This window comes from Pygocentrus nattereri, chromosome 3, assembly GCF_015220715.1.
Source record: "Pygocentrus nattereri isolate fPygNat1 chromosome 3, fPygNat1.pri, whole genome shotgun sequence".
NCBI classification, from domain to species: Eukaryota; Metazoa; Chordata; class Actinopteri; order Characiformes; family Serrasalmidae; genus Pygocentrus; species Pygocentrus nattereri.
The window spans coordinates 2,611,477-2,625,507 of NC_051213.1; positions in this window are offsets into that span (position 1 = coordinate 2,611,477).

Genomic DNA, 14,031 nt, shown 5'->3' on the forward strand with positions numbered 1-14,031 from the left:
TCAAAGAGAAAAGTCAGTGAGAAAAGTCGGTGTGAACATCCAAAGAGCTAAAGGCAGACCTGGAGCAATCTGGAGCAGTTTCAACCGTACCACATGACACACACTAAACCAAGATTCATGTGTGAAGGCCAAGGAAGAAAGATGTAAGAAGGCACTTCTGATCTTTGCTAAAACGGACCTAGACAAACCACAATCCTTTCGGGCAAATGTTTCGTGAGCAGACCAAACAAAAAAAAGAGCAGCGATTTTGTTTATCGGAGACAAAAAGGACGCCCTGTGTACAGTCACACATGGAGGAGGACCTATAATGTTGTGGGGCTGCTTTGCTGCCTCAGGTACTGAAGGCCTCAACTGAATTTAAGGAGTAATGAAATCAGAAGATGACCAAGGCAATCTAGAGCAAAATGTGCTACCCAGTGTAAGGGAGTTAGTTTAGGGTCAAAGATCATGGGTCCTTCAGCATGATTAAGACCCAAAGCACACCTCAAAAAGCACAACAGAATGGCAGCAAAGAAAGAAGTGGACTGTTTTAAACTGGACAGCAATGAGTCCTGATGTCAAAGGCCTTCTGTGTTTTGTACACACACTAGGGCACACTAGGGCACCGGAGTGGTGGGCAGCCCTATCCACAGCGCCCGGGGAACATTTGGGGGTTTGGTGTTTTGCTCAAGGGCACCTCAGTCATGAACTGTTGACTGAGGGGACTGAACTGGTGACCTAACCTTCAGCCCACGACTTTAGAGAGAGCTGAAATCTGCCATGGGGAAGAGACACTCTGCAAACATCTAAGAGTCTGCAGTGGGGGAGTGGGGAAAAACTACCACTGACTGGTGTAAGAAGCTTGTACATGGCTATCAAGAATTAAGTCCAATAAGTCATTCCTGCTAAAAAGCATGCAACAAAATATTAGAAAAGAGTGCTTTTAAAACTGTCCCAGCCATTTTCTTCCTTTAAAATCGCTTCCTACAAGTTGAAAAGACATGATTTGTTTTGTGTAATAACTTCCACATCCATTACAATATTCTAATGATAGAAGGATATTGTAGATTTTATATAAAAAGGTCCCAATAATGATGGCCAGAACTGTATACTACATCAAACGTTTTTATTTATTTTAAAAAATGAGCCCTTTGAATGATGCTAGTGCTTGGAGTGGCCAGCAGGTGGCACTGTGAGCACATGCAGTGTCCGACAGCAGCACTACAGAGACTTCTGCACATTTTAATGCACAGCTACTGTTTATTTACTGATTTTTAATAAACTGAGGGGCAAATAAAACAAAATATGGCCAGTGCAAAAGTTATGGAACATATACAGCATATTTGCATATGACTGTGCGATACTGGAGAGCAAGCGTTGGTTATTCTGAAGTAGAGTTTCTATTTATTTATTTATTTTAAAATTTTATTTATTTATGTTTTGCTTAAAGTAATGTTGCTTTAACACTTCTGAGGATATTTCAAGGCATTTTAACCATTTTCTTTTTTTTATATATTTTAAAACCTACACTTTAAAAAAGGTGGGGTTTTAAGGCCTCTGTATTAAAGACCCCCATATAGACTACATAAATATAGAACAGTGACAACACTGACAACTCTATGAAGCTTTGAAGCTTTGTAGGTGGAATTCTTTCCCATTCCTGCTTGATGTCCAGCTTCAGCTGCTCAGCAGTCCGGGGGTCTCCGCTGTCGTATTTTGTGCCCCCCCCCCCCCCCCCCCCCCCCCCCCCCCCCCCCCCCCCCCGAAAACAATCCGGACAGTCCTTTTCCTCTTTGGCCCGGAGGACACGACGTCCATGATTTCCAGAAACAGTGTGAAATGTGGACGCGTCAGACCACAGGACACTTTTCCACTCTGCGTCAGTCCATCTCGGATGAGCTCGGCCCAGAGAAGCCGGCGGCGTTTCTGGGTGGTGTTGATATGTGGCTTCGCTTTGCATGGCAGAGTTTTAACCTGCACTTGTAGACGGAGCAACGAACTGAGTTCACTGACAGTGGTTTTCCGAAGTGTTCCTGAGCCCATGTGGGAATATCCATTACGGAATGATGTGGGTTTTTAATGCAGTGCCGCCTGAGGGGTCGAAGGTCACGGGCATTCAGTGTTGGTTTTCTGCCTTGCCGCTTACCTGCAGAGATTTCTCCAGATTCTCTGAATCTTTTGATGATATTATGGACTGTAGATGATGAAATCCCTAAATTCCTGCAGTTGCACGTTGAGAAACGTTGATCTTAAACTGTTGGACTATTTGCTCACACAGTTGTTCACTAAGTGGTGAACCTCGCCCGTCCTTGCTTGTGAACGACTGAGCCTTTCAGGGATGCTCCCTTTATACCCAATCATGACCCTCACCTGTTTCCAGTTAACCTGTTCACCTGTGGAACGTTCCAAAGCTTTCTAAATGAGCTGCAGCCGCGTAAAACGGCTTACAGCTTACTGTAATTTTACTGTACAGCACTAGAACCTCTGCTGTCTGTAAACAACTAATATACATCAAATCTCATTTAATTCCAGTAATCCACAGTCCAGTGCCGCTTTAAACTGTATGTCTATATTTATCAAGTTTGGTATCGGCTGACTCACTGTTTTTTAGCTAAAAGATTCAAGGTAAAAAAGGCTAAGCTAGTAGCATTAGCTTTGGTAAATGGCTCTGAGTAAACGGCAGTACTTTACAGCAATAAATTACTGAGCGTTAAACTGAAAAATTGAGCAGTTCTTGGAGTCGGAGAGCAGTGGTGTGTTTGGTGCTAAATGTCGTTAGCATGGCGCGAATCATTAAAATAAATGCCACTGTCGAGCTTGGCTCCTCCCACTCCCCCATGTGCTTTTTGTTTACCTTTTGATCGTCCACATGCTTCTTTGTTTTGGAATCCCTAGTCCTTCCCCTTGTTTTGTGACTCCGCCCTGACTGTTTTCACCTGTCCCTCGTCTTCCCGGTGTCGTATTTGAGCCCTGTGTTTGCCCTTTGTTTTCGCTGGTCTTTGTTTGATGTGTGTTTGTTGAATGTTTTGTTATTCCGGCCTCTGTCTCGTACTTCAGTCTGTGTATATTTTGTCATGTCTGTCCCGTGATCTCTCCGTGTTGCTTATATGAACCTGGACTGTCATGACCACGTCCCTGGATTTGCCCTCAATAAGAGTCGCTTACCTCAGCATGTGCATCCGCCTCCTCGCTCCGCGTTACAGGCACTGAATATGTAGGAGCCAAATGCTTCCTAATAGCTTTAGGCATGGGCATTTCGATGTTTTGTTTTCATTTTTGTGCATAATTCTGAAATGTATATAGATGGTTTTATAAAACCAGTTGCTTTGTCTTAATGCCTCGGCCTTGATATTAAGAATGACTGTGTTGTTGTGCCATGGACCGAGTTTGGATGTGGGGACATGTGGCACAGGCGCACGTCTGTTAAGCTGTATTCTTTTGTCTGCAACTGAAATAGAGAAATAATGTCGCAAGTTGTACAGAAGATCCATGTGTTTGGGTGTATTGGCTACCAGAGCGGAGCACGGATCAGTTACTTGGCTCAGCTTTTGCTTTCAGTTTAAAAACCCATAATAAAATGTTTGTAGATAAACAGGCTTAATGTTAAATGTTACTACACATCTTTCATTAGGCCCGATTGTAGGTGTTGATGTCAGTTGGATTTGACAGATGCAGTCACCTCCTGAAGGGCAGGGCTGAATAGTTTTTTTTTTTTTTTGGCAGTGATGCATTTGAAAAATGTTGTTATGCAATGCAAATGCAAAAGCGAAAGAAGCTGAGATGATGAGTACAGTTCCGGGACCGATTGAGAACACATTGAAGTCCACAGCAATTATTTAATTAATCATGACACCATTATGGGGCTTTTTTTCCAATCAGTGAACAAACTCAATTAAAATCAATGTTTTCCTATGTGGTCCCTGACGAAATACACATAATAAATAGGGATGCACTGATACTACTATTTTCTTTCCAATACCAATGCCTGGTCTTTAGGTATTGGTGAATACAGAGCTAAAAACTCCAGTTTTTAAATATCACTATTAAAGCAGACGCAGCTTTCACACAAACTAAGCCTAACACATCAAAACCATTTCTTGAACACACTACACTACCCCCACCCCTACAGCAGCCCATGTCCCCAAGAAACCACAAAGTCTTTGAACCAAATTGGGTCGCCTCCTCCTGGGACATGGTGTAGTGTAGGCCTATCCACAGTCCAAGCCAGCATTAGTGCTTCGGGCGTCCCCAGTGATTTCTCAGGGCTGTGTCTGTATGCACTGGACATCTGATGGCTTCATCATCACACAGCTGCCTCTGAAACTCAACGTGGCTCTCTGGGTCCTTTTGGAGCCTGTCTAGGCTCAGAAGGCATGTCTTGAACCAGACTGTGATGCATCTTCTTGCCCCGACTATCAACGTAAGCCATGCCCTCTTCATTGGTGTTAGTTTACTGATCACTGTGTGGAGATGAACTGCTATGTCTTCCAGCTTGAACCCTGCTACTTCTGGCCACATTACTATGACTGTCAATCTTGTGTCCACCAGAGCAGTGCATAGTGCCCCTTCATTGTTGCTGAAAATTAGGGAGAAGTCTGATATCGACGTTCGTCGCATAACAGCAACTGTCTGCTCTGCTCTTTTTGGCTAGGGAAGAATTCATCTTGTACATGTGGGACATGGACGCAGGGCTCTGTAGTGCCTTTCTCCCTGCAACCCCCAATGTACAAGCCCTAGCCAGATGTCTGTCCAGCTGAATGTCTACCACCTGCAGCCCTGTGCCACTGGCTGATGGCTGCGGTTATGGCCAGCCTTCAGATCAGTTCTGTCATCTCGGCTTTGGCAACACACTTGACTCCTCCATAGCTGTGACCACAGGACTAGTAACATCTGTGCCATTTGTGAAGTGAAGCTGTTGATAAGACCATCTCTCATCTCCAACGGACTTAACCCCAGGGCTTCAGGCAAGTCAGGTGGACAGGCCAATTGTGTATAGATGCATGGCTCAGTTAAAGCCCATGCGATGATGATCTAGCCTCAGGCTCTCTGGCTCAGTACAGAAGGTGGCATGTCAGCATAAGTCCATCTAACTTAAGTTTCCGTTTCACTAGCCAGGGATCTTAAGGGTTCTCCTGTCTGTCTTAGTCGATTATAAAGAAGGTTGGACCAGAAATATTGTCCAAAGCACCTCCAGAGGGCCCTGACCAATGCACTGTAATCCAATCTTTTGCTTGGGTCTAGCAATAACAGGCAAGCTAATGCATCATCAGTCAAACATAGACTAAACAAATGAAACCATGATATAACATTATAGCAAACAACCACACAGCAAGTAATGTAAATAACATTAGCTAGGCTATGGGTTAGCAGACTGTCGCTACAATACAAAGCTAACCAGTTGCTCTCATAAACATTAGCAAACAGGTCAAAACAATACTGACCTATTGGTTTTGTGAAACAGCAAAGATAAGTTAATGTTACCCACCTGTCAAACAGAAACAGAGCAGCCTCCTCATCCCTTTTCATGTTTTTCAACCCTTCTTGCTCAGATTTTCCCATTCCACCTTAAATGGTGTAGCACTTACATTCTGGCACCTCATTCTGAAAGTAACCACTGTAGAACTGGGTGATAGAATGATGTAATGAGATGTGAGAGAGAGAGAGAGAGAGAGAGAGAGAGAGAGAGAGACAGAAAGAGAGGTTTGTCAGGAACCTGCCAGTTGAAATGCCTCTAAGAACTACTTTCTCAAACTTTGCGTCAGGATTGGCCCCTCCCAGTCCTTCATGTGCTTTTGTTTACTTTTGGTATTGTCCATGTGCTTCCTTGTTTTGATTCTTCCCGGTCCTGCCCCCTTGTTTCCAGACTCTGCCCTTGATGGTAACCACCTGTGTCTTGTTAACCCTGTTCTTGTATATAAGCCCGTGTTTTCCCTAGTCAGTTGCTGGTCTTTGTATGGTGTTTGTTCTTCTGGCTTCAGTTGTGTTTTTAGCCTGTATGGATTTACCCCTAATAAATCAGCACATGCGTCCACCTCATCGTCACTCCCCCCATGTTACACTTTGTTCTTCAGGTCCTCTCCTCTTTGGCTATTTCTCAGCCATCTCTCCTGCTTGACAACGTATGAAGTTCAGCCTGTAGCCCCTCCCCTTCCAACTGTCCTGTGCATGAGCACCAGCGCCCCCTGTTGCTGGCTGGCTGAAATAGTGTTGTGTCATTTGTGCGACGTTCACACAGCAGGTAAAAGTTGCCCAAATCTGATTTTCTCACCAAAGCCTGTGATTTGTTTGTTTGGCTGTTAAGATTATCTTTTAAATATGATCTGTATGCAACAGTCTGAACAGATCAGCTTCATGTGGCAGTGTTCCTAACTTCTGCATTTGCCTGTAGGTCACCCTAAAACTTATATTAACAAATAATACATTATTAATGTTTACGGTAAGGGCACAGACTTAATCATAAACTCACTAAACTTAATAACCAAAATGCATCACTGCATTTTCAGAAATGTCAGAATTACTTCTTACATTCTACAGGATCTGACCAGACCTACATTCACAAAGACTAATCTGTGGATTGTTTCACTATTGCGTACAGTGAAAATAAAAGTGTGAATGTAGATCACAAAACAAAAGTATTTCAGCTTCCTCAGTCCTCGGAACAGGTTCACAGGTATTTACAGGTAAAACCACATAGAAGTGTGTAATGAAACTTTTGGGCCTGCTCGTGTGTCCTGGCCAGTGGTGGACACTAACTAAGTAAATGTAATTTCTGTAAGTAAATGTAAATTCTGTACTTTAGTATTTTTGGTGTATCTGTACTGAAGTTTCTCCGTTCTGGGCGACTTTTTCCTTTCACTCCACTACATTTCAGAGTCTAATATCCGACTTTTTCCTCCTACATTTTGAGAAATCTGTCGTTCCTTTTGGTTTCTGTGTGTATAAAAACGTAACATGTCAAAACGAAAGAAGCGCAAAGCCAGAGCACCAATCAGGGCCCAGCGGTCACTTTGTTTAGAGCTGGTTTTGACCTGTTGGTCATACCGACCCAGTGCAGCACACGGTTCAACGTCAGCGCAGCAGCGTAAAACTTTGGGAGAGTCTGTTCAACATAAATGATGAACTAACCTAACTTTGTGTAAATAGAGCTCAATATAGAAATATGTCCACATATGCAGTCGAGACTGACGCGGCTTTTTTCTGAATTTCTACAAACACCATTTCATTTTATAGTAAATGAGTTTGGGCTGGTTTATGTTTATGAACAGACGCCTACAGATCAACACAGTAAAGGAGCTCATCTGTGATCCTGAGTTTAAAGCCAGTTTTTCTTCTTCTTCTTCTTCTTCTTTCAGCTGCTCCCTTTAGGAGTCGCCACAGTGGATCATCTGCCTCCATCTTGCCCTATCTACTGCCTCCTCTACTTTCACACCAACCATCTCCATGTCCACCTTCACTACATCCATAAACTTTCTCTGAGGTCTACCTCTTCTCCTTCTACCCGGCAGCTCCATCTCCAACATTCTTTGACCAATATATCCACTATTCCTCCTCAACACATGTCCAAACCATCTCAACCTGGCCTCTCTGGCTTTATCTCCAAACTGCTCCACCTTCACTGTCCCTCTGATCTGCTCATTTCTAATCCTGTCCATCCTGGTCACTCCCAACGAAAATCTCAGCATCTTCATCTCCGCCACCTCCAGCTCAACCTCCTGTCTTTTAGACAGAGCCACAGTCTCCAAACCAGACATCATAGCAGGACGCACTGCTGTCTTGTAAACCTTCCCTTTCACTCTTGCTGCTATCCTTCTGTCACACATCAGCCCTGACACCCGTCTCCACCCACCCCATCCTGCCTGCACCCTCTTCTTCACCTCTTTTCTACACTGTCCATTGCTCTGGATGGTTGACCCAAGATATTTGAAGTCATCCACCTTTACAACCTCTACTCCTTGCATCTTCACCTTTCCACCTGCCTCCCTCTCATTCACACACGTTTTCTTTCTTGTCTCTACTGACCTTCATTCCTCTCCTCTCCAGTGCAAACCTCCACCTCTCCAGATTCTCCTCCACCTGCTCTCTACTCTCACCACAGATTACAATGTCATCAGCAAACATCATGGTCCATGGAGCCTCCTGCCTGACCTCATCTGTCAACCTTTCCATCGCCATTGCAAACGAGAAGGGGCTCAAAGCTGATCCCTGATGTAACCCCACCTTCACCTTGAAACCATTTGTCACTCCAACTGCACACCTCACCACTGTCTCACTATCCTCATACATGTCCTGCACCACCCTAACATACTTTTCAGCTACACCTGACTTCTTCATACAGTACCACAGTTCCTCTCTTGGAATCCCTATCATCTGCCTTCTCTAGATCCACAAAGACACAATGCAGCTCCTTCTGACCTTCTCTGTACTTCTGTACCAACACTCTCAATGCAAAAATTGCATCTGTGGTACTCTTTCTGGGCATGAAACCAAACTGCTGCTCACTGATCTGGACCTCTCGCCTTAGCCTTGCTTCAACAACTCTTGCCCATACCTTCATGGTGTGGCTCATCAACTTTATACCTCTGTAGTTACTGCAGCTCTGCACATCACCCTTGTTCTTAAAAATGGGGACCAGTGCACTGCTTCTCCACTCATCAGGCATCCTCTCACTCTCCAGGATTTTGATAAACAACCTGGTTAAAAAGTCCACTGCCTTCTCTCCTGAACATCTCCATACCTCCACAGGTATGTCATCTGGACCAACTGCCTTTCCATTCTTCATCCTTTTTAAAGCTGCCCTCATTTCCACCTTACTAATTCTCTGCACTTCCTGATCCACTATCTCTCCCCCCGTTGTCCTCTCTCTCTCGTTTTCCTCATTCATTAGTTCTTCAAAGTTCTCCTTCCATCTACTCAACACTCTCTGTTCACTCACTAGTACATTTCCCTCTCTATCCTTTATCAGCCTAACCTGCTGTACATCCTTTCCAGCTCTATCTCTGTTTAGCCAAGCGATACAAGTCCTTTACTCCTTCTTTACTGTCCAGCCTCTCATACAGCTCATCATAGGCCTGAGCCTTTGCCTTTGCCACCATTCTTTTCGCTATGCAGTACTCCTGCCTACTTCCTTCATCTCTCTGGTTATCCCACTTTTTCTTAGCTGCCTTCTTCTTCTGAATGCTCTCCTGGACTTCCTCGTTCCACCAACAACTTTCCTTGTCTTCTTTCCTCTGACCAGACGAAACACCCAACACATTCTTGCCAGTTTCTCTCACCACCTTAGCTGTAGTTTCCCAGTCCTCAGGTAGCTCCTCACTGCCCACAAGGGCCTGTTGCAATTTTTCCCTGAACTGCCTGCAACCATCCTCCTCCTTCAGCTTCCACCATCTAATCTTTGGCTCTGTCTTCACTCTCTTCCTCTTCTTTGTTTCTAACCTCATTCTACAGACAACCACCCTATGCTGCCTTGCTACACTTTCCCCTGGCACCACTTTACAATCTCCAATCTCCTTTAGGTTGCATCTCCTGCTAAGGATATAATCCACCTGTGTGCACCTCCCTCCACTCTTGTATGTCACCCTGTGTTCTTCCCTCTTCTAAAAATACGTGTTCACCACAGCCATTTCCATTCTCTCTGCAAAATCTACAACCATCTGACCTTCCGCATTTCTGTCTTTCACACCATACATACCCAGCAGCTCATCCCCTCTGTTCCCTTCACCAACATGTCCATTGAAGTCTGCACCAATCATGAATCTCTCCTCTCTAGGGACACCATCTACCACTTCATCCATCTTACTCCAAAATTCCTCTTTCTCCTCTAACTGACAACCAACCTGTGGTGCATATGAACTGACCACATTCAAAATTACACCATCAACCTCCAACTTCAGGCTCATGATCCTGTCTGACACTCTCTTTACGTACAGAACACTTTTCCCAAGCTGTTCCTTTAGGATTATCCCTACTCATTTACATTTACAGCATTTAGCAGACGCTCTTATCCAGAGCGACTTACAAGAAGTGCTTTGTCAATCTAGAGAAATTATCTTTGCTAGTTACCAGTAGCTTAGAGAAAAAGACAGTCCTGAGCTCAGATACTGCTAGAAACAAAATGTCACTGCAGACACAGAGAGAAAAAGAAACTACTCCATTTCTCTTCCTCTCTACACCATGATAGAACAGTTTGAATCCACCTCCAATGTTCCTGGCCTTGCTTCCTTTCCATCTGGTCTTCTGGACACACAGAATATCTACCTTCCTTCTCTCCATCATGTTTGCAAGCTCTCTGCCTTTACCAGTCATTGTCCCTATGTTCAGAGTCCCTACTCTAACCTCCACACTCCTGCCTTTCCTTCTCTCTCGCTGCCGTCTAACCCGCCTTCCTCCTCTCCTCTTTGATGGTCTTCGACCTAAAGTAGTCCAATTTCCACCGGCACCCTGCTGGTCAACAGCACCGGAGGCAGTCATTGTTAACCCGGGCCTCGACCGATCCGGTATGGCAATCATATTTGTGATCCGCTTGATAGTTTTGGCACAAGTTTTACGCTGGATGCCCTTCCTGACGCAACCCTCACCATTTATCTGGGCTTGGGACCGGCACCAGAAGTACACAAAGTACACGCCTAATGGCTGGTTTAGTTTAAAGCCTGTTTTTATTCAACTTAAACTTGGAACTAAGTTGTAAATAAATCTGAAACTGAAACTTTGCTTGTGTGTAAAAAGTGATTTCAGAGCCACTCGGTTCTCCCTGATGGAAACTGTTTACCTTCAGTGTTTTGTGCTTCTGATCATTTTAATAGACATCAGCAGGATGAAAAAGCAGAAAACATTTAATTAACAGAAAATCACACCAAAAAATATTTTTATTTATATATTGACCAATGAGTTCTAGTGTTTGTTAGCAACATTGCCCTTCTAGCTCTAGCGCTAAAGTAAATTTTAGATCCCAAACCAGCCTTTGCTGATCATCTACATCTGGGTTACATGAAAAATATGATTTTTTTTACCAAACCATTTTTGAAAATGTTCATGTTTTTGGGAAAGCCCATAAAATAAGATGGAGGGGGGTCTTTTTTTGTCTCAAATCTAATGATGTTTCACTTTTTTTAGAGTGTCTTATGGCACTTATTTTTTTATTGTATTTAAATCATAAACTCTTTTTCTTCATACTGAAGCCATCCGTCCACACTGACACCGTTTCTGATACCATCAGCTTTTGGGTTTCAAACCTTCATTTCAGATGAATCAGAGTAATTCATTTTTGAGTATTTCAAATGATTCATTGTCTCAAGCTTCATTAGTGCGCACTACGCTGTAAATGAGATCTGTTCAGGGTATTTTGGAGTTAAACTCTGTTAAGGCATATGAAGTCGAAATAGTGAGAGAACAAGTGAACATTGCAGTGATAAAATGAAAAACAGAATGACATACCAAACAAAAACATGTGCGTGGAACCAGTTGACGACGTCTGCTTTGTGTCAAGGTGCATTATATCATCATGTTCTATGTACTATTTGTAGTATGAAGGCAAACATAAGCAAGCTCTGACTTTTGGTTGCAAAGAAAAGCTTCTCTGATTCCTGTTGTCCTGAGCTTTCAGGACTCTTCACATTCCACACAGTCATGTAAATGCTGATGCTTATGAAGCTGAAATCCATCCAGAGTCAGATTAAGCCTTATTATATAAATCCATCCATCCATCCATTATCTTCCGCTTGTCCGGGGTTCGGGTCGCGGGGGCAGCATCCTAAGCAATGAAGCCCAGACCTCCCTTTCCCCAGCCACTTCCACCAGCTCTCCAAGGGGGATTCCGAGGCGCTCCCAGGCCAGCTGGGCGATATAGTCGCGCCAGCGTGTCCTGGGTCTTCCCCGGGGTCTCCTCCCAGGTGGACTTGCCCCTTATTATATAAAGCATTCTCTATTAATGGTGATTGTTTTGATATACAGTAAGTTAACTGGGCAACATCTTTTACATTCTCTCAAGTTCTAGACATTAACCAGGCCAGTGTACATTGCAAAGTACTAGATAATTTTTCTGAATAAAATATATTTTTATCCAAAATAAGTTCAGAGTTTCATTTATAGCCCAATTCCAAAAAGGTTGGGATGGTAGGTAAAATGCAAATAGAAAAAAAACAGTGCATTGTAAACTGTCTTTATTTATATAATATTTATTATTTTACCTTGTCATCTTTATCAATGTTTGTAACTATAAACTGATTAGAAATGCCTGCAATACATTCCAAAAAAGTTGGGACAGGGTCTGCGTAAGACTGGGAAGTTTGTCAAATAATCAAAAACACCTTTGGAACTCTCCATAGGTAAACGGGTCAATAGGTAGCAGGTGATGTTGTAAGGACTGGGTTTAAAAAGGCCACCACTTTGTGGAATAGTTTTGATTGAATAGTCTAACAGTTTTTGGACAACATACGGGTGCAGGGAATTTAGGGATTTCACCATCTACTGTCCATAACAATTAACGATTCTCTGTCTGTATAGGACAAGGCTGAAAAATAATATTTAATGACCATGACATTTGATCCTAATTCTCTTTGCTCAAGCTCATTTAAAATGGACTGATGATCAGTGGAAATGTGTATTGTGACTGATGAATCAACCTTTTAGATGTTTATGGAAATAATGGATGTGTCCTTCTGGGCCAAAAAAGAAAAGAACCATCCAGATTGTTACCAGTATAAAGTTCAAAATCCAATGTCTGTTATTGCTGTAGGGGGTGTATAACTAACATAGATGAAGGCACCATTAATGCTGAAGGGTACATATTGCATTTTGGGTGCATTTTGAAGCAACTTTTACTATAATCTGGACAACGAAGCTTGTTTTTGTGCAGGAAAGCTTGTTTGAGCAAGACAAGACCATGCTCCATTCTTTACATGTTACAACAGTGTGGCTTCACAGTAAGAGTCTGGGGACACGGGAATAGGCTTGTCCATTACTGAGGCTGAAGTCGCTAAGGTAGTTAAAAAGCTCCTTGGCGGCAGGGCTCCAGGGGTGGATGAGATCCGTCCCGAGTTCCTCAAGGCTCTGGATGTTGTGGGGCTGTCTTGGCTGACACGCCTTTTCAACATTGCGTGGACATCGGGGGTGGTGCCACTGGTTTGGCAGACTGGGGTGGTGGTGCCTCTTTTTAAAAAGGGGGACCGGAGGGTGTGTTCTAACTACAGGGGAATCACACTCCTCAGCCTCCCTGGTAAGGTCTATGCAGGGGTACTGCAGAAGAGAGTCCGGCTTGTAGTTGAACCTCGGATTCAGGAGGAGCAGTGCGGGTTCCGCCCTGGTCGTGGAACACTGGACCAACTCTTTACCCTCTCCAGGATTCTGGAGGGTTCATGGGAGTTTGCCCAACCAGTCCACATGTGCTTTGTGGATCTGGAGAAGGCATTCAACTGTGTTCCCCGGGGTATTCTGTGGGAGGTGCTTCGGGAGTACGGGGTACATGGCTCTTTGCTACGAGCCATTCAGGCCCTGTACAAACAAAGCAGGAGTTTGGTTCGCATGGCCGGCAGTAAGTCAGACTCGTTCCCAGTGAGTTAAGATTAGAGTTAGGTTTTATTTTTGAGTTGAAGTTAAGATTATGGTTAGGTGTAGTGTTAGATTTGGCTCCGTATAAGATTTTGGGTTGAAGTTAAGGATAGGGTCAGCTTTAATTTTTGGGTTAAAGTTAAAATTAGGTTTCATTTTTGAGTTGAAGTCAAGATTAAGCTTAGGTTTATTGTTAGATTAGGTTTAGTAATAGATTTTGGGTTGAAATTAATATTAGAGTTAGATTTCATTTTTGAGTTGCAGTTAAGATTATGGTTAAGTTTAGTGTTAGATTAGGTTTAGTATTAGATTTTGGGTGGAAGTTAAGATTAGGGTTAGGTTTGATTTTTGAGTTAAAGTTAAGATTAAGGTTAGTTTTAATTTTTTAGTTCAAGTCAAGATTAGGGTTAGGTTAAGTATTAGATTAGGTTTAGTATTAGATTTTAGGTGGAAGTTAAGATTAGGGTTAGGTTTGATTTCTGAGTTGAAGTTAGGGTTAGATTTAGTATT